The following is a 22,520-nucleotide window of genomic DNA, read 5'->3' as shown; positions in this document are numbered from 1 at the left end:
TGAGTATCCATTTTCTCATCTGTAAAGTGGAGATGATTGCATCTGCTGGAGTGGATGTTTGTTGTTTGACTTCTCACCATTCTTTCCTGCTACTTCTGGTAGCCGTATATGGATTTTGCTTTGGAAATTTTATCCCAGCTCTAGAGATGTATCTAGCTGCCAAAGTCAATCAGCATATCCTTCTCTCTCTCTGTCTACAGTGATGGGTCCAGAGATTGGCATTTAGCCAAATCACGGCCAGTGATACTCAAAACTGTCAGGGCTACCAAGACTGGAGTTAACAATGCCGCTAATCCAGAGAGAAACAGCTGGGAGTCTCATATCAGCCTATCTGAACATTCCATCCTATGACCCAACATACCCTTTTTTGGCCTAAGGTAGAGAGAGAGAGAGCGTGTGTGTGTGTGTGTGTGTGTGTGTGTCCGCGTGTATGGCAGGAGGGCTTAAGCCAGTGTGTGTGTGTGGTGGGGGGAATGTTCTTACTTACAACCAAAGGAGTCTTAACTCTTGCCTACCTTATAGGTATTATCTCCAACGTTTCTGGGATTAACTGACATGATAAATATAAAAATATTTGGTAAACTCAAAGCAGCATGCAAATGGTAACTGTTATTAACATAATTTTTTATAAAACAAGCCTAATGCCTACACAAAGCAAGGTATGCCTTGTAACAGTTCTAAATAATTTTTATAAAAACCAAAGTACCCTGTTAAAAGTCTGGACATGTTGGATATTATTTGTGAATATATATTTTGTATAAAATATAACAATGTGCAATTGTTGCTCAAATCACTCCAGGTTATGCCTCTGACAGTAGCTCATTTGCCTTTCTGATACATCAAACATAAAAGGTTAAGCTAGTACCCCTCAAACCTCTATTTTTACCCCGTGATATTTATGCTCCATAAACCTATTTGAACCCTTATGAAAATATGTATTTTGTACTAATTACTTACAAGTGAATTTTGCCGGGCTTAATTAGTACAGTCTGGAGAAGTACAATTGCTTTATTACTTATAAATAAAACATTAATTAAGGGGAAATTGAAAAAAGGTATCTAGGCCATATTTTTAAAAAGATGATTTCATAAACTTATAAAATAAAATATTTTGAAGTCAGAATAAAAATTGGAAGTAAATGGATATTCCAAATGAGCTCACAGGCTTTAAAAAAGCATTTGTTTTCTTAAATGTATCTATCTATTTATGTCTATAGGATCGATTTGACTGGCACTTCTTTTCTTTCTGGCTAAAGCAGAGGTAAACTTCAGCTCAACTACTGTTTGATTTCTCAGAAACTGAGTAAGTGCAGTTGAAATAAATGTTGTTTTACAGTATTTGCTCCATCTAATATATCCTTGGTTTTATCTCCAGGTTAGGCTCCTTTAGGTAAAGGTTCAGGTAATCAGCTAATGAGGCCGATTTTTGTCGCACATCCATTATCATTACCTAATGACAGTGAATGTAATAATGCAAAAATCATCATCATGAGCATGAATGTATACACTTTCTCAATTAAAAATATTCAATTAAGAATTTAAAAATTGAGCTATAATGACTTTTTTAAAAGAAAATAATGAAACAAGAATGATGTTTTTGAATTAAAGATAACTTTAATTAAAGATGCCCCTGTTGTTTCTGATCTAAAAACGTATATATAACTTTTGCATCTATCTTCATCACGTTTTTATATATAAAAGTTATATACATATATACATAACATTTGACCCACTAAACTTAGTTTTAGATGACATTGAGTTGGACTAAGAATTCTGATTTAACTAACATGTGTGTTCAAAATAGTGTGGAAAAAAAGCAATTCCATAAATATTTTGTGCAAAGGCAATGCCCATGGAGTAAGTCTACAGTTTCCAAACTGCTACTGAGAAAGTCAAATAATAATCCAAGTATGTAAGTTTTGTGTGTTGTCTCCTTCCCTACAATTACATTTTAAAGCAGGAAAAAATAGGAGTCTGAATATGAAGATAAATTAAACTGCAGATTAAGATCAAATTTCATAAAAAAGAGCAACTCCTAGAAACTAATGAAACTTAACAAACATTTATTGAGTGTATTCTGGGTAACTGAAGTAGTACTAGGTACAATAGGAAATAGAAAAATGAATAATACACAGGTCAGGTCCTCAAGGCACTTACAAGCTGTTGAATAGTAAGTTACATACAATAAGAATGACAACATTCTACTTTAGACTTGAACGTTATAAATGAAGCTAAAAGCTCCATTGTATAAGCCAATTTACATTCAAATACTTTAGTCCATATTTTCCCAGGTCAATCTGATTACCATCAGTGTTGTATACCTTTATGAATACATATCACTTTACACTGTAGAAATTTGGTTATGTATCTGCCTTCTCGGCTAGCCTATGAGCTTCTCTAGAGTGAGGAAGAATTAGAGGTCATATTACGGAGTCTAGCGTAGCATACATGCACAATAATTGTATCGATCAATAAAGCAGATTGTTAGATGTGCTATCAGTGAAATAAATGCAAAGTGAGAATGAGTAAACCAAACAAGGAATAGTTTAATTACCATTGGAGAGCTTGAAGAAAGGTTCAAAGACAGTATAGCATTTTTTAAAAATTGAGGCTGGGGGTGGCAGCTCATACCTGTAATCCCAGCACTCTGGGAGTCCGAGGTAGGAGGGTTGCTTTAGGTCAGGAGTTCAAGACCAGCCTGGGTAACACAGTGAGACTTCATCTCTTAAAAAAAGAGTTGGGATTTTAATATATAGAAATAGAGGAAACAGAGAATAGGTAAATGGAACGGGAAAGGTTTGCAAAAGCACAAAGGTAAAAAAGTACTGGGGATGCTTTAAAAATATTTATAATCTAGTATTTTCAGAATTCCAGGCTTTTGTGATTGATTGATAGATGTATTAGTAGTATCTTGAGGGTTAGTCTAGATGTTTCTCCTAGGCAAGTTAGTAGGGATCTGAGTGGGTCTGCTTTCCCAGATCTGCATACTTAGGGGACAAAAACAGGTACCACAAAAATGGCCCTTGGGAACCTATCTGCATGACAGGACATAATTCAAATGTCTATAACAAGCTTGTTCACGCATGGCCTGCAGTCTGCATGAGACCTAGGATGGCTTTGAATGCAGCCCAACACAAATTCGTAAACTTTCTTAAAACTTTATATGATTTTTGGCAATTTTTTTTAGTTCATCATCTATCATTAGTATTAGTGTATTTTATGTGTGGCCCATGACAATTCTTCTTCCAGTGTGATCCAGGGATGCCAAAGAGATTGGACACCTTTGGTCTATAATAATTTGGAATAATGTAACTGTTTACTAAGTTATATTTCATTGAACAATATACATCTACAGAAATGCAATACATGCTTGCAGAATGCAGTTCAATCCAGTATATTTTACCAAATTAATTTGACTACAGAACTCTTTTGTTATAAAATTCTTATTGGCATTTTGATTTGAAACGTTTTTTTAGTTTCCCTTTATTTAAAATGTAAGGTATCAAATAGAGAAAAAAAAATACAAAGGAACAATGAAATGAAAAGTTGTTTCTCTGAAAGGCAAACAAAATTGATAAACCATTAGATAGACTAGGAAAAGAGGAGAGAAGATCCAAATAAACACAATAAGAAATGAAAAGGGAGACATTACAACTGATATCACAGAAATACAAAAGATTATCAACTATTATGAACAACTATATGCTCAAAAACTAGAACACTTAGAGGGATGGATACATTCCTAGAAACACACAACCCCCTGAGGTTGAACCAGGAAGAAATAGAGCCCTTGAACAGATTAACAATGAACAGCAAGATTAAGTCAGTAAATAAAAAAAGTCCCAACAGGGCTGGGTGCGGTGGCTCATGCCTATAGTCCCAGCACTTTGGGAGGCCAAGGCAGATGGAATGCTTAAGCCCAGGAGTTTGAGACCAGCCTGGGCAATATAGTGAATATAGTGAAACCCTGTCTCTACAAAAAATACAAAAATTAGCTGGGTGTGGTGAAATATGCACCTATAGCCCCAGCTACTTGAGAGGGGTGAAATGGGAGGATCACCTGAGCCTGAGAGGTCGAGGCTGCAGTGAACCATAACTCAGGCTGTCACTCTAGCCTGAGTGACAGAGTGAGATTCTGTCAAAAAAAATAGAAAAACAAAACAAAAAAAACCCCAAAGCAAGCAGCAAACAAACAAACAAACAAAAAACAACCCCAAACTCCCAATAAAACAAAAGTGCAGGAGCAGATGAAAATCAAGGAGGAGGTAATTTTATCTAACTCATTCTATGAGGTCCGTATGGCACCAAAACCAGACAAGGACACAACAACAACAAAACTAAAGACTAATATTCCTGATGAAGATAGATGGAAACATCTTCCACAAAATACTAGCAAATACAATTCCAACAGCACATCAAAAACATAACACATGATGAGATAGAATTTATGCAAAGATGATTCAACATACACAAATCAATAAATGTAATACATCACAAAACAGAACTAAGGACAAAAATCATATGATCATCTTAATAGATGCAGAAAAAGCATTCAATAAAATTCAGCATTCCTTCATGATAAAAATCCTCAACAAACTAGGCATAGAAGAAACATACTTCCAAATAATAAAGGCCATATATGACAGTCCTACAGCCAACATCAGACTTGGTGGGGAAAAGCTGAAAGAATTGCCTCTAAGAACTGAAACAAGATAAGGATGCCCACATTCACCATTCTTATTCCACACAGTAATGGAAGTCCTTACCACAGCAATCAGGCAAGATAAAAAAAATAAAAGGTATCTGAATTGGAAAAGAGAAAGTCAAATTATCCCTGTTCACTGATGATATGATCTTATATCCAGAAAATTCTAAAGACTCCACGAAAAACCTCTTAGATTTGATCAATGAATCCAGTAAAGTTTCAGGATACAAAATTACCACACAGATATCAGTAGCGTATCTATATGCCAATAACGATATAGTAAAGGACCAAATGAAGAAGGCAATCTCATTGACAATAGCTACCGAAAACTACCCAAAACCCTAGAAATATATTTAACCAAGGTGAGATATCTCTATAAACAGAACTACAAAACACTGATGAAAAAATCGTTGATGACACAAACAAATGGAAAAACATCCTATGCTCATGGATTGGAAGAATCAGTATTGTTAAAACGACCATATTGCCCAAAGCAATCTACAGATTCAACACAATCCCTATCAAATTAGCAGCACCATTTTTCACAGAATTAGAAAAAACAATCCTAAAATTAATATGGATCTAAAAAATAAGACCCCAAATAGCCAAATCAATTGTAAGCAAAAAAAAATGAAGCTGGAGACATCACATAACCTGACTCCAGTTTACACTACAAGGCTATAGTAACCAAAATAGCATGGTACTGGTATGAAAACAGACACAACGATCAATGGATCAGAATAGAGAACCCAGAAATAAAGCCATATACATATAACCAACTGATGTCCAACAAAGTCAACAAAAATATACACTGAGAGGCTGGGTGCAGTGGCTCACACCTGTAATCCCAGCACTTTGGGAGGCCGAGACTAGCAGATCACTTGAGGCCAGAAGTTCCAGACCACCCTGGCCAACACAGTGAAACCCTGTCTCTACTACAAATAAAAGAATTAGCTGGGTATGGTGGTGCATGTCTGTAATCCCAGCTACTAGGGTGGTTGAGGCACGAGAATGCTTGAACGCAGGAGGCAGAGGTTGCAGTGATCCAAAATTTCACCACTGCACTTCAGCCTGGAAAAGAGTGAGATTCTGTCTCAAGGAAAAAACCAAAATACACTAGAGAAAGTACATCCTATTCAATAAGGGGTACTGGGAAAATTGGATAGCCATATGCATAAGAATTTTTGTATATCACCATATACAAAAATTAACTCAAGATGGATTACATACCTAAATGTAAGATTGGGAACTACAAAATCCTAGAAGAAAACCTAGGAAATCTCTTCTGAACACTGATCTAGACAAAGAATTTATGAGTAAGTTCTCAAAGACAAATGCCAGAAAAACAAAAATAGACAAATATGACTAAATTAAAGTAAAAAGATTCTGCACAGCAAAAGAAACAATTAACAGAAAAAACAGACAATCTATAGAATGGGAAAAAATTTTGTAAACTCTGCATCCAAATAAAGGGCTAATATCCAGAATCTACAAGGAACTCCAACAACTGAACAACAACAACAACAAAAACATTAAAAAGTAAGCAAAGTAAATGAGCAGACATTATTCAAAAGCAGACACACAAGTGGCTAAAAAACACATGAAAAAATGCACAACATCACTAATCATCAGAGAAATAAAAATTAAAACCACAATGAGATGCCATCTGACACCAGTCAGAAGCACTATTATTAAAAAGTGAAAAAACAACAGATGTTGCAGAGGATGGGGATAATAAAAATATGTATACACCATTGGTAGGAATGTAAATTAGTACAACTTTTATGGAAAACAGTAGGGAAATTTCTTCAAGAACTAAAAATAGAACAAAATTCGATCCAGCAATCCCACCACTTGAGTATGTACCCAATGGGAAAGAAATCCTTATACCAAAAAGATACTTGCACTCATGTTCACTGCAGCACTATTCACAAAAGCAAAGATGTGGAATCAACTTAAGTGTCCATCAACAGAGGACTGGATAAAGAAAATGTGGTATATACATGCCATGGAATACTACTCAGCCATAAAAAAAGAATGAAATTGTGTCTTTTGCAGCAACATGGGTGGAACTGGAGGTCATTATAGCTAAGTGAAATAACTCGGAAAGAGAAAGTAAAATACTGCATGTTTTCACACAAGCGAGGAGTAAATGATGGAAACACCTGGACATACAGAGTGGAATAATAGACCCTGGAGACAACAAAAGGTGGGAGGATGGGAAGGGGTGAGGGTTGAAAAATTACCTATTGGGTACATTGTTCATTATTCAGGTGACAAGTACAATAAAAGCCCAGACTTTACCACTACACAATACATGTATGTAAAAGTCTGCACTCGTACCCATTAAATATACAAAAATTAAAAGAATTTTTTTGAAGAATTACTTTGGCCTCATCTATTACTTCAAAGGATTTAAACATGGTTCTTTACATGTGGTTAACTTGAATAATTTTTTTTTTGAGGCGGAGTTTCGCTCTTGTTGCACAGGCTGGAGTCCAATGGCATGATCTTGGCACACTGCAACCTCTGCCTCTCAGTTTCAAGCGATTCTCCTGCCTCAGCCTCCCGAGTAACTGGGATTACAGGCATGAACCATGCCTGGCTAATTTTTTTTTTTTTTTAGTAGAGACGGGGTTTCTCAGTGTTGGTCAGGCTGGTCTTGAACTGTCGACCTCAGGTGATCTGCCCTCCTTGGCCTCCAAAAGTGCTGGGATTACAGGTGTGAGCCACTGTATGCTCAAGTTTTGGGGTATTATTTAGTCCCTTTTTTAGCATGGTTTAAGTTGTGAAGAAAATTGTCTAGGTTTTCAAGTACCCTGATGCTTTTCCCATTAACTGAAGATGTGTAACTGTAGTTCCATCTAAATGCTTTTAAAACCTCAAAACAAAAAATAACAAAGCACAAGCTCAACACAAAAACTGACCTGGTCTGAAAGACTAATCAATTTAATCTTCTGCATATTCTTGACTTTTCTTACTACCAAACACTCTGATGTAAAATAAGCTTCTATCTTTTATGTACAATTTTCCTCCTTTTTCCTTTTAAAAATATTTTTATTATTAACCATCAACTTCATGTTTTTCAATTTGTTCATCCATTCATTTATTATTGTAAGAAGTATTTATTTAATATCAACTATGAACCAAGTACTATGCTAGATTCTGGGTTGAATTTTTTTAAGAAATACGATGATTTTATTTAAGAAATGTAAGGTATCACTACACTGTAACTTAAATCTTGAGTCACTGAATGGGTCTATTTCAAGTGTTATAATGTTATATTACTGGTGGGAACAACAACTCCTAAGTGCCCACTAATTTGGTAGCAAGCTGAGGATATGAGATTGCACGTAATAAATAAGAAACTATAAATACATGTTTACTTCCATCTTATATACCCAAATGTAATCTACATGCTTCTCTGCATGATGAACTCTTCCTTAAAAAATTTACAAGACCTACCCATACAAATATCAAAAATATAGGCTATTATATAATAAGTATCAAGTAAGTTTTATAGGAATTCAGAGTCCTGATTGGGGTAGTCAGGAAAAGCAGGTGTTGTGATTTGGATTTGTGTCCCTGGCCAAATCTCATGTCAAATTGTAATCCTCAGTATTGGAGGAGTGCCCTGGTGGGAGGTGATTGGATCATGGGGGTAGATTTTCCTCTGGCTGTTCTCATGATAAGGAGTGAGTTCTCATGAGATCTCATTGTTTAAAAGTATGCAGCACTAGCCCCTTTGCTCTCTTCCTCCTACTCTGGCCATAAAACACGTGCCTGCTTCCCCTTCACCAATGATTTTAAGTTTCATGAGGCTTCCCCAGCCATGCTTCCTGTACAGTTTATGGAACTGTGAGTCAATTAAACCACTTTTCTTTATAAAGTACCCAGTCTTAGGCAGTTCTTTACAGTAACGTGAGAACGGATTAATACAACTAGTGTTAAAATTAGTCTTAAATATTAGCACTTTAGTAGACAGAAGTAAAGAGGGAAGATATTCTAAGTAAGGAGAAAGGACAAAAGCAAAGATATATGGGTGGTATACATTATAAGACATCTTCAGAAAGCAGTGCCTGGTACATGGTTGGCATGTTGTAAATAATTGTAGATGAGTAGATGAATGGATTTATCAGAGGATTAATGAAGGGAAACAGCAAGATGGGAAGGTTGGACTGGGGCCAGATAATTGAGGGTCTTAAAAATGAAGCAAAGTCACGCAAAATGTACTCTGTATTCTTGGGCTTTTCAAGTAGAAATATATACCTCATGGTCCACTGGAAGGCCCAGGATAAACATGAAGCATCTTCTCGACTCTTCAATTTTACTTGAACATTTGAAGAATTAAGTGAAGAGATTTAAGTGATACCTAATTTAAAACATTCTTTTCATATTAAAACAAACAGGTGTATTTTGGAGTGAAATGTAAAACATGTGAATTTTTAATGTAAAACAAGAGACTTCAAGGAAATATTGAGCTTGTGGGGAGGTGCTTTCAGCTATGGTACCTTTGTTTAAATCCTTTTCTGGCAGTGGATATGTGGGACCATAAGAGGGATTTGAGCAAGGTACCAACAGGATTAAAGTGATAATTTACTTAATGTAGCAGCAGGATGCAGGTTGGTCTAGAATATGGAGATGAGCAATCTGTAACCTAGCTAAAGAACTATGGAAAAAGTTCCTCTGACAAAATTTTAATCAAGCTCCTCTGAGTCCTCTTTTTAACTAGGCTCCAATCTTGGGCTCTGTTCTTAGTTCCCCTCTCCTTAGAAAAAGAAAACAAAGAAAAAAAGATAATGGCTAGCTTTGTTTAATGTCTCATATCCATGAACAATACACAGTTGTTACAAACAAGTGAATTGAATGGATATAAGTCAATAAAAGCTTGTAAATGAGCTTTTCAGTAATAACTATCCCTAAAATAACCATATGTGTATATATATATATGCCTAAAAACAGTTGCCAAAATCTTTTTGGTAACTGGAAACTTTAGAGTTATGCTACGTTGAGTAAGAGATAGTTACTGAATATCTAAATAATTTATAAGAAAGATAAAACTACTGAAACAGGCTGGGCACCATAGCTCACATCTGTAATCCCAGCACTTGCCTATGGCCATACCACCCTGAACGCGCCCAGTCTCGTCTGTAATCCCAGCACTTTGAGGGGCCAAGGTGGGCGGATCACCTGAGGCCAGGAGTTTGAGACCAGCTTGGCCATCATGGTGAAACCCCGTCTCTACTAAAAATACAGAAAATTAGCTGGGCGTGGTGGCACCACCGGTAATCCCAGCTACTCGGGAGGCTGAGAGAGGAGAATCGCTTGAATCTGGGAGGTGGAGGTTGCAGTGAGCCAAGACGGCACCACTGCAGTCCAGCCTGGGTGACAGAGTGAGACTCTGTCTTAAAAACAAAACAACAAAAAAAACCAAACAACAAAAACCATAACACTGAAACATTAATTGCTGAACATAAGTTTATCAACTTTTGGCATCTTGTTTTCATACAATATAAAGAAGTTAAGCTATCTAGGTCTGTAAAAAAAAGTCCTTTTGCCACATGAAAAACTATAGCATGAGGAAGCGTATGTCTATAGGAATTGTGAGATGGTATGTTTATAAAATGCTGATCTATGACAGACAGTTTACAGTTTTCTACTTCCTAGTTTTCTCTGTAAGGAAAAGACTACTGATGGCTAAAAAGTACAAGCAGCGTGGCTGGCAAGATGATCAAATAGGAACAGCTCCGATCTGCAGCTCCCAGTGAGATCAACGCAGAAGGTGGGTGATTTCTGCATTTCCAACTTAGGTACCCAGCTTATCTCACTGGGACTGGTCAGACAGTGGGTACAGCCCATGGAGGGCAAGCAGTAGCAGGGTGGGGCGTTGCCTCACCCGGGAAGCACAAGGGGTCAGGGACCTCCCTCCCCTAGCCAAGGGAAGCACTGAGGGACTGTGCCATTAGGAACAGCCCAGATATTCTGATGTTCTAGCCCAGATATTCTGCTTTTCCCGTGGTCTTCACAACCTTCAGATCAGGAGATTCCCTCGGGTGCCTACGCCACTAGGGCCCTGGGTTTCAAGCAAAAACGGAGCAGTCATTTGGGTAGACACTGAGCTTGCTGCAGGAATTTTTGTTCATACCCCAGTGGCACCTAGAACGCCAGTGAGACAATTGTTCACTCCCCTGGAAAGGGGGCTGAAGCCAGGGAGCCAAGTGGTCTAGCTCAGTGGATCCCACACCCACAGAGCCCAGTAAGCTAAGATCCACTGACTTGAAATTCTTGCGGCCAGCAGAGCAGTCTGAAGTCGACCTGGGAGGCTCGAGCTTGGAGCGGGGAGGGGTGTCTGCCATTACTGAGGCTTCAGTAGGTGGTTTTACCCTCACAGTGTAAACAAAGCCGCTGGGAAGTTTGAATTGGGCAGAGCCCACCACAGCTTGGCAAAGCCACTGTAGCCAGACTGCCTCTCTAGATTCCTCCTTTCTGGGAACAGCATCTCTGAAAGAAAGGCAGCAATCCCAGTCAGGGGCTTATACATAGAACTCCCTGGGACAGAGCACCAGGGGGAAGGGGGCAGCTGTGGGCACACCTTCAGTGGACGCAAATGTTCCTGCCTGCCACCTCTGAAGAGAGCAGCAGATCTCCCGGCAGAGTGCTTGAGTTCTGCTAAGGGATAGACTGCCTCCTCAAATGTGTCCCTGACCCCCGTGCCTCATGACTAGGAGACACCTCCCAGCAGGGGTCGACAGACACCTCATACAGGAGGGCTCCAGGTGGCATCTAGCGGGTGCCACTCTGGGACGAACCTTCCAGAGGAAGGAACAGGCAGCAATCTTTGCTGTTTTGAAGCCTGCACTGGTGATACCCAGGGAAACAGGGTTTGGAGTGGACTTCCAGCAAACTCCAGCAGACCCGCAGCAGAGAAGCCTGACTGTTAGAAGGAAAACTAATAAACAGAAAGAAATAGCATCAACATCAACAAAAAGGACATCCACACAGAAACCCCATTTGAAGATCACCAACATTAAAGACCAAAGGTAGGTAAATCCAGGAAGATGAGGAAAAACCAGCTCAAAAAGGCTGAAAATTCCAAAAACCAGAATGCTTCTCCTCCAAAGGATCACAACTCCTTGCCAGCAAGGGAACAAAGCTGAACAGAGAATGAGTCTGACAAATTGACAGAAGTAGGCTTCAGAAGGTGGGTAATAACAAACTCTGAGCTAAAGGAGCATGTTCTAACTCAATGCAAAGAAGCTAAGGACCTTGAAAAAAGGTTACAAGAACTGCTAAGTAGAATAACCAGTTTAGAGAAGAACATTAATGACCTGATGGAGCTGAAAAACACAGCACAACAACTTTGTGAAGTATACACAAGTATCAATAGCAGAATCGATCAAGTGGAAGAAAGGATATCAGAGATTGAAGATCAACTTAATGAAATAAAGTGTGAAGACAAGATTGGAGAAAAAAGAATGAAAAGGAATGAACAAAGCCTCGAAGAAATATAGGACTATGTGAAAAGACCAAACTTGCATTTGATTAGTGTACCTGAAAATGATGGGGAGAATGCAACCAAGTTGGAAAACACTCTTCAGGATATTATCCAGGAGAACATCCCCAACCTAGCAAGACAGGTCAACATTCAAATTCAGGAAATACAGAGAAGAACACAAAGATACTCCTTGAGAAGAGCAACCACAAGACACATTATGGTCAGATTCACCAAGGTTGAAATGAAGGAAAAAATGTTAAGAGCAGCCAGAGTGAAAGGTCAGGTTACCCATAAAGGGAATCCCATCAGATTAATAGCAGCTCTGTCTGCAGAAGAGGCTAGAAGAGAGTAAGGACCAATATTCAACATTCTTAAAGAAAAGAATTTTCAACCCAAAATTTCATATGCAACCAAACTAAGCTTCATAAGGGAAGGAGAAATAAAATCCTTTACAGACAAGTAAATGCTGAGAGATTCTGTCACCACCAGGCCTGCCTTACAAGAGCTCCTGAAGGAAGCACTAAAAATGGAAAGGAAAAACCGGTATCAGCCACTGCATAAACATAACAAATTGTAAAGTCTGTTGACACTATGAAGAAACTGCATCAACTAACAGGCAGAATAACCAGCCAGCATCATAATGACAGGATCAAATTCAGAAATAACAATATTACCCTTAAATGTAAACTGGCTAAATGTCCCAATTAAAAGACACAGACTGGCAAATTGGAGAAAGTCAGGACCGATCAGTGTGCTATATTCAGGAGACCCATCTCACATGCAAAGGCACACATAGGTTCAAAATAAAGGGATGGAGAATATTTACCAAGCAAATAGAAAGCAATAAAAAGCAGGGGTTGCAATCCTAGTCTCTGATAAAACAGACTTTAAACCAACAAAGGTAAAAAAAGACAAAGAAGGGCTTTACATAATGGTAAAAGGATGAATGCGACAAGAAGAGGTAACTAACCTAATATATATGCACCTAATACAGAAGCACTGAGAGATTCATAATGCAAGTTCTTAGAGACCTACAAAGAGACTTAGACTCCCACATAATAATACTGGGAGACTTTAACGCCCCACTGTCAACATTAGACAGATCAACTAGACAGAAAATTAACAAGGACATTCAGGACTTGAACTCAGCTCTGGACCAAGTTGACCTAATAGACATGTACAGAACTCTCCACCCCAAATCAACAGAACACACATTCTTCTCAGCATCACATAGCACTTATTCTAAAATTGACTACATAATTGGAAGTAAAACACTCCTCAGCAAATGCAAAAGAACAGAAATTGTAACAAACAGTCTCTCAGACCACAGTGCAATCAAATTAGAAGTCAGGATTAAGAAACTCTCTCAAAACTGCACAACTACATGAAAACTGAACAACCTGCTCCTGAATGACTACTGGGTAAATAATGAAATCAAGGCAGACACAAAGATGTTCTTTGAAACCAATGAGAACAAAGATATAACGTACCAGAATCTCTGGGACACAGCTAAAGCAGTTTTTAGAGGGAAATTTATAGCACTAAATGCCCACAGGAAAAAGCAGAAAAGATCTAAAATTGACACCCTAACATCACGATTAAAAGAACTAGAGAAGTAAGAGCAAACAAATTCAAAAGCTAGCAGAAGACAAGAAATAACTAAGATCAGAGCAGAACTGAAGGAGACAGAGACATGAAAACCCTTCAAAAAATCAATGAATCCAGGAGCTGGGTTTTTGAAGAGATTAACAAAATACATAGACCACTAGCCAGACTAATAAAGAAGAAAAGAGAGAAGAATCAAATAGACACAATAAAAAATGATAAAGGGGATATCACCACTGTTCCCACAGAAATACAAACTACCATCAGGGAATACCATAAACACCTCTATACAAATAAACTAGAAAAATCTAGAAGACATCGATAAATTCCTGGACACATACACCTTCCCAAGACTAAATTAGGAAAATTCGAATCCCTGAATAGAGCAATACAAGTTCTGAAATTGAGGCAGTAATTAATAGCTTACCAACCAAAAAAAGCCCAGGAACAGATGGATTCACAGTCAAATTCTACCAAAGGTAGAAAGAGGAGCTGGTACCATTCCTTGTGAAACTACTCCAAACAACAGAAAAGGAAGGACTCCTTCCTAACTCATTTTATGAGGGCAGAATCATTCTGATACCAAAACCTGGCAAAGACATAACAAAAAAAGAAAACTTCAGGCCAAAATCCCTGATGAACATCGATGCAAAAATTCTCAATAAAATACTGGCAAACCGTATCAAGCAACACATCAAAAAGCTTATCCACCACGATCAAGTTGACTTTATCCATGGATGCAAGGTTGGTTCAACATATGTAAATCAATAAACATAATCCATCACTTAAACAGAACCAATGACAAAACCACATGATTATCTCAATAGATGCAGAAAAAGGCTCTTTGATAAAATTCAAACACCCCTTCATGCTAAAAAACTCAACACAAACTATTAGGTATTGATGGAACACATCTCAAAATAATGAGAGCTATTTATGACAAACCTACAGCCAATATCATACTGAATGGGCAAAAGCTGGAAGCATTCCCTTTGAAAACCGGCACAAGAGAATGAAGCCCTCTCTCTCCATTCCTATTCAACATAGTATTTGAAGTTCTGGCCAGGGCAATCAGGCAAGAGAAAGAAATAAAGAGTATTCAAATAGAAAGAGAGGAAGTCAAATTGTCTGTTTGTAGATGTCATGATTTCATACTTAGAAAACCCCATCATCTCAGCCCAAAATCTCAAGCTGATAAGCAACTTCAGCAAAGTGTCAAGATACGAAATCAATGTGCAAAAATCACCCTATACACCAATAACAGACAAACAGACAAATCATTAGTGAACTCCCATTCACAATTGCTACAAAGAGAATAAAATACCTAGGAATACAACTTACAAGGGATGTGAAGGACCTCTTCAAGGGGAACTACAAAGCACTGCTGAAGGAAATAAAAGAGGAGACAAGCAAACGGAAAAACATTCTAAGTTCATGGATAGGAAGAATCAATATCGTGAAAATGGCCATACTGCCCAAAGTAATTTATAGATTCAATGTTATCCCCATCAATCTGCCATTGACTTTCTTCACAGAATTAGAAAAAACTACTTTAAACTTCATGTGGAACCAAAAAAGAGCCTGTATACCCAAGACAATCCTTACCAAAAAGAACAAAGCTGTAGGCATCATGCTACCGGACTTCAAACTATACAACCCAAACAGCATGATACTGGTACTAAAACAGATATATAGACTAATGAAACAGAACAGAGGCCTCAGAAATAATGCCACACATCTACAATTATCTGATCTTTGACAAAGCTGACAAAAACAAGCAATGGGGAAAGGATTCCCTATTTAATAAATGTTATTGGGAAAACTGGCTAACCATATGCAGAAAACTGAAACTGGACCCCTTCCTTACACTTTATAGAAAAATTAACTTAGGATGAATTAAAGTCTTAAACATAAGACCTAAAACCACAAAAACCCTAGAAGAAAATCTAGGCCATACCATTCAGGGCATAGGCATGGGCAAAGACTTCAAGACTAAAATACCAAAAGCAATGCCAAAAAAGCCAAAATTGACAAATGGGATCTATTTAAACTAAAGAGTTTCTGCACAGCAACAGAAACTATCATCAGAGTGAACAGGCCACCTACAGAATGCGAGAAAATGTTTGCAACCTATCCACCTTACAAAGAGTTAACATCCAGAATCTACAAGGAACTTAAACAAATTTACAGGAAAACAAGAAACAACCCCATCAAAAGCTGAGCGAAGTATATGATCAGACACTTCTCAAAAGAAGACATTTATGAGGGCAACAAACATACGAAAAAAAAATTCATTATAACTGGTCATTAGAGAAATGCAAATCAAAACCACAATGAGATACCATCTCATGCCAATTAGAATGGTGAGCATTAAAAAGTTAGGAAACAACAGATGCTGGAGAGGATGCGGAAAAATAGGAATGCTTTTACACTGTTGGTGGGAGTGTAAATTAATTCAACCATTGTGGAAAACAGTGCAGTGATTCCTCAAGGATCTAGAACTAGAAACATCATTTGACCCAGCAATCCCATTACTGGGTATATACCCAAAGGATTATAAATCACTCTGCTATAAAAACACATGCACACATATGTTTATTGTAGCACTGCTCACAACAGCAAAGACTGGGAACCAAGTCAAATGCCCGTCAGTGATAGATTAGATAAAGAAATTGTGGCATATATACACCATGGAATACTATGCAGCTGTAAAAAAAAAAAAAAAATGAGCTAATGTCCTTTGCAGGGACATGGATGAAGCTAGAAATCATCATTCTCAGCAAAGTAACACAGGAACAGAAAACCAAACATCACATGTTCTCACTCATAAGTGGGAACTGAACAATGAGAACACATGGTCACAGGGAGGGGAATATCACACACCTGGGTCTGTCAGGGGGTGGGGGGCTAGGGGAGGAATAGCATTAGGAGAAATAACTAACGTAGATGATGGGTTGATGGGTACAGCAAACCACCATGGCACGTGTATACTTACGTAATAAACGTGCATGTTCTGCACACGTATCCCAGAACGTAAAGTATAATAAAAAAGTATAACCAATATGTTTAATTTAAACTACTAGAAATAATAAAGGTAAAGGGGAACAACTTTGTGTGCAAAGTGTGTAAGAAAAGGAAGATGTGTTTTTAGTGAGAAATAGTATAAAAGATTTAAAAATGTGTTTTCATTGAGGAAAAAGGGATAGTTTTCTACTAAAGTAAGATGACTGTTGTTTTGGGATGTGAAAAAGGAAAAGAGTACGATAAAAACTGAATGGACGTAAAATGGTTGGAAAAGGTTTGTGAAAAAGAAATTTTGTATAGTCAAGTTGCTAAGATTGGATGGATTTACTTATAAAGTTCTTTAAAAAAATAGAGCTCATAATTTACTGATGAAAAGCTACAATTGAATTTTCTCTTTGTTAAAAGAATAAAGTTTTCTAGTCCATTTTCAATTACTTAAAAAACCTAAGTCTTATCAATTTTAAAAGACCTAAGGTTTCTTTTTTACAATTATGTAAATTTTTGTATTTGCCTGCAAAACCTTTTATAATTACTATGGTTAAAGAAACAACTAAGTATTGTTTCACAGTGACCTGTGATCCCATTTAATCAAGTGTTACAACTCTTAACATTTTTGACAAAGTTCCCCAATCAAATCCTAAATGCTCTAATCTTGTAAAAAGAAGGATGTTCTGCTCCCGAATGACTACTGGGTACATAACGAAATGAAGGCAGAAATAAAGATGTTCTTTGAATCCAATGAGAACAAAGATACAACATACCAGAATCTCTGGGACACATTTAAAGCAGTGTGTAGAGGGAAATTTATAGCACTAAGTGCCCACAAGAGAAAGCAGGAAAGATCTAAAATTGATACCCTAACATCACAATTAAAAGAACTAGAGAAGCAAGAGTAAACACATGCAAAAGCTAGACGAAGGCAAGAAATGACTAAGACTGGAGCAGAACTGAAGGAGATAGAGAACAAAAAACTCTTCAAAAAAATCAATGAATCCAGGAGCTGATTTTTTGAAGAGATCAACAAAACTGATAGACTGCTAGCAAGACTAATAAAGAAGAAAAGAGAGAAGAATCAAATAGACGCAATAAAAAATGATAAAGGGGATATCACCACCGATCCCACAGAAATATAAACTACCATCAGAGAACACTCTAAAACACCTCTATGCAAATAAAATAGAAAATCTAGAAGAAATGGATAAATTCCTGGACACATACACCCTCCCAAGACTAAACCAGGAAGAAGCTGAATCCCTGAATAGACCAATAACAGCCTCTGAAATTGAGGCAATAATTAATAGCCTACCAACCAAAAAAAGTCCAGGAGAAGACGGATTCGCAGCCGAATTCTACCAGAGGTACAAGTCGAAGCTGGTACCATTCCTTCTGAAACTATTCCAATCAACAGAAAAAGAGAGAATCCTCCCTAACTCATTTTATGAGGCCAACATCATCCTGATACCAAAACCTGGCAGAAACACAACAAAATAAGAAAATTTCAGGTCAATATCCCTGATGAACATTGATGTGAAAATCCTCAATAAAATACTGGTAAACTGAATCCAGCAGCACATCAAAAAGCTTACCCAACTTGAGCAAGTGGGCTTCATCCCTGGTTGGCTGGTTCAACATATGCAAATCAATAAATGTAATCCAGCATATAAACAGAACCAAAGACAAAACCCACATGATTATCTCAACAGATGCAGAAAAGGCCTTTGACAAAATTCAAGAATCCTTCATGCTAAAAACTCTCAATAAATTAGGTATTCATGGGATGTATCTCAAAATAATAAGAGCTATTTATGAGAAACCCACAGCGAATATCATACTGAATGGGCAAAAACTGAGGCGTTCAGCACAGCTGGCACAGAACAGGGATGCCCTCTCCACCACTCCTAGTCCAGCATGGTGTTTGGAGGTTCCAGCCCAGGAGCAATCAGGCAGGAGAAAATAAAAAGGGTATTCAATTAGGAAAGAGGAGATCAAACTGTCCCTGTTTGCAGATGACCCATGATTGTCTGTTAGAAAACCCATTACCTCAGCTGAAATCTCCCTTAAGCTGATCAAGCAGCTTCAGAGTCTCAGGATACAAAAATCAATGTGCAAAGTCACTAGCATTCTTATGCAACATAGACAAACAGCTGATAAGCAGTGTTTATTCACAAGTGCTTAGAGAATAAAATACCACAAGTCCAAGCACACAAGAGATGTGAAGGACCTCTTCAAGGAGAACTACAAACCACTGCTCAATGAAGTAAAGGGACACAAACAAATGGAAGAACATTCCATGCTCATGGATAGGAAGAATCGTATCGTGAAATAGCCATACTGCCCAAGGTAATTTATAGATTCAATGCACCCATCCCATCAGCTGTGGCTTTCTTCACGAATTGGAAAAAATTACGGAAAAAACTGGGATTCCCATGTATGGAAACAAAAAGGCCCGGCTGCCACCACCTACAGACATTGAGCAGGCAAAGCTGGAGGCATCATCACCTGACTTCAAACTATACTGAGGTGCATTAAAATGGCGGTACTGGGTACCAAAACAGAATATCGACCAATGGAGACAGAACAAGAACCCTCAAAATGGCCACACATCTACAACCATCGATCTTTGACAAAACCTAGCCAAAAACAAGAAATGGGGAAAGGATTCCTACTTAATAAATGGTGCTAGAACTGGCCCCAACCATGCTGGCTGGCTTGGATCGCTACTTGCATATACAAAAAATAATTCAAGATGGATTAAAGACTTATATTAGACAAAAACCTAAAACCTAAAGAAAACTAATTTGTTCGGGGCATAGGCATGGGCAAGGACTCATGTCTATAAGCAGTAGCAAAGAGATACAAAATTGACAAGTGGGTCAGTAAACTAAGAGTTTCTGCTGGCTAAAACTGTCAGAATGAACAGGCAACCTGGGAATGGGGAACATTTTTGCATTACTATTCAAGCCAAGAGGCTAATATCCAGAATCTACAAAGAACTCAAACAGATTTACAAGAAAAAGCAAACAACCCCATCAAAAAGTAGACGGGATATGAAGAGACACTTCTCGAAAGAAGACATTTATGCAGCCAACAGACACATGAAAACATGCTCATCATCTCTGGCCATCAGAGAAATGCAAATCAAAACCACAATGAGATACCATCTCACACCAGTTAGAATGGCGATCATTAAAAAGTCAGCAAACAACAGGTGCTGGAGAGGATGTGGAGAAATAGGAACACTTTTACACTGTTGGTGGGACTGTAAACTAGTTCAACCATTGTGGAAGACAGTGTGGTGATTCCTCAAGGCTCTATAACTAGAAATACCATTTGACTCAGCCATCCCATTACTGGGTATATACCCAAAGGTATATGCTGCTATAAAGACACATGCACAAGTATGTTTATTGCAGCAAAATTCACAATAGTAAAGACTTGGAACCAACCCAATGTCCATCAATTATAGACTGGATAAAGAAAATATTGCACATATACACCATGGAATAGCGATAAAAAAGTATGAGTTCATGTCCTTTGTAGGGACATGGATGACGCTGGAAACCATTATTCTCAGCAAACTATGGCAAGGACAAAAAACCAAACACCGCATGTTCTCATTCATAGGTGGGAACTGAACAATGAGAACACTTGGACACAGCAAGGGGAACATCACATACTGGGGCCTATCGTGGGGTTGGGGAGGGATAGCATTAGGAGATATACCTAATGTAAATGATGAGTTAATGGGTGCAGCACACCAACATGGCACATGTATACATATGTAACAAACCTGCACGTTGTGCACTTGTACCCTAGAACTTAAAGTATAATTAAAAAAAAAAAAAGGATGTTACCCTACATTGGTGTATTTGACATGTTAAATTACATAGGAAGCACTGTCAAATAAAATGTGATGTTTAAGCTTATTTATTTTCTATTGGTATGAGTGTATGTCATTGATATAAATTTCCAGAAGTTTGGAATAAATTTGGAATTTTGATATAAATATTCCAGAAATTGCATGACATTCATAGGACTTTGTCAAAACCCTCTTTTCCAGTTATTATTGTTGTGTGTCACAGAAACAACCAAATTCTCTTTTCAAATAAACTGTTATCAGATCCTTAGAAGTTGATGGGCTAATAAAGCTATTAATTCAAGATCAAGCAGAACAAAAATTAATTACATGAGACTGAATGAACTAATTTGTATTAGTTTTTGTTTGGAACATTGCTGGTTCTTTATTGTTTTGTTTTCCATATTAAAAGAAATGTTTTTCTCTTAAACTATCTATAGCTTACAGCAATCTTACAGATTATGCCTTTGTAAACAAAATGAAACATTTATTTTTTTCTCTCTGCCTAATCTCTCCAAAATATGGATACTATTATTGACTATAATTTTTATGACAATATAGTTATTTGTACAAGGTCAATAAAAATATGTCTTTATTATAGCAGGACAGAGCTGGAAACATTGATTATATTACCAAGGCTTTGACTGAAATGGCATATTTTAGAATGAAGTACACAGAATCAGATATGACTAAACAGATTTAAGAAACTAGAGTCAACTTTATAAATCATTGCTTAGAAAGCCCTCTTGAGATACCAGTCTGGTATCTGGCTTACAGGGTTCCCATTCTTAAAATTGAATACAGAAGTCTCTTCTTGGGAGGCCCAGGAAACTCTGGATACCTTGGAGACCTAGAGAAGAGAGGAATTCACTCAAATCTGTAGGCATAATAGGTGGCAAAATCTGATGGTGAGTTCTTGGCTTGGTATCCTAGCCTGGGTTTTAAAAGTTTAATCTGAGATTCCTTATGAAAAGTTCAAACAAAGCAAATGTTAAAAGGCCTATGTGATCGATTAACATTCTTGCTATGCTTATTTAAATAATAAGGCCAAATCTAATGACACTAGATTTATTTTGTAATACAAAATTAAAAAGGGGGGAGATTGTAAAAAATTTTGTTTCAGTGGAAAACTATAGTGGACCTATTATTAGATTCTAGCTCTGTTCATTGTCTTTGAGGTTTCGTTATATTCTTGTACACTGGACAGGATCCAGAATTCTAGTTTCCTTTGATATCTGGCTATAAGTGTCCAAACTAACATTCTAATTTTTTCTCCCATCCTTCTGCTTTGGCATCACTACGAACTAAAACTGCCATTTTCCCAAAGCTCTGCAAGCTGAAGCTGGACAACTTGACACGAACTTCAAACAAATTACCATAACAGATTGTGTGCAGGCGACCATCATGCTGCTGCTGTTTGGGCCCCTCAGAAAGTTCACCCGATGTCATCGCTAAACACATTCAAATTGCAAACCAGGAAATTTCTTGGGTTGCTTCTCTCACCCTCAGTCGACCATTTAAAGATGCTTTGAGCCCAATATCCAGAAATGTTCTTGACTGGCTGCCTTCTGGACACAGAAACTGGGTTTGTAGACATTAATCTTGGTTTTTCTTTTTCTGTTTCATAGAAATGCCCCTTATTAAATGCCTGATTGTTCATACATCCGGCAGATATCCTCTACCAAACGAGGAATAGACTTCTATTATTCAAAGGAAAGAAGATCAACTCTTCTTTCCTTTGAACCACAGGGAGGATTGACAGAAACTCCCTCCTTTGACTAAACATTAGTTAGGCTCCTCTGAGTCCTCCTCTCAACAAGGCTTCAATCTTGGGCT

The 22,520-nt window shown here is 37.6% G+C and overlaps 1 protein-coding gene and 1 long non-coding RNA gene across 9 annotated transcripts in view; one reads left to right on the top strand and one right to left on the bottom strand.

Moving 5' to 3' along the window:
• Window positions 1–22,520, bottom strand: part of MBD5 (methyl-CpG binding domain protein 5) — a 493,059-nt gene that overhangs the window by 169,630 nt on the left and 300,909 nt on the right. Inside the window, exon 1 of one of the 8 annotated variants that reach the window (XM_009182192.1) lies at window positions 5,544–5,572. The exons of the other annotated variants lie outside the window; for them this stretch is intronic. The gene's annotated coding sequence lies outside the window, so the exon portion shown is untranslated. Of the gene's footprint in view, window positions 1–5,543; window positions 5,573–22,520 lie in introns of those variants that run through there. 8 annotated transcript variants of the gene reach the window in all.
• On the top strand, window positions 295–22,092 carry LOC116269234. The gene is made up of 4 exons (XR_004176702.1): window positions 295–377; window positions 1,217–1,302; window positions 10,372–10,486; window positions 22,012–22,092. It is a non-coding gene; the product is annotated as an uncharacterized LOC116269234 (long non-coding RNA).

This window comes from Papio anubis, chromosome 10, assembly GCF_008728515.1.
Source record: "Papio anubis isolate 15944 chromosome 10, Panubis1.0, whole genome shotgun sequence".
Taxonomy (NCBI): domain Eukaryota; kingdom Metazoa; phylum Chordata; class Mammalia; order Primates; family Cercopithecidae; genus Papio; species Papio anubis.
Note: the sequence above shows the minus strand (reverse complement) of the source record. Positions and strands in the feature narration are given on the sequence as shown.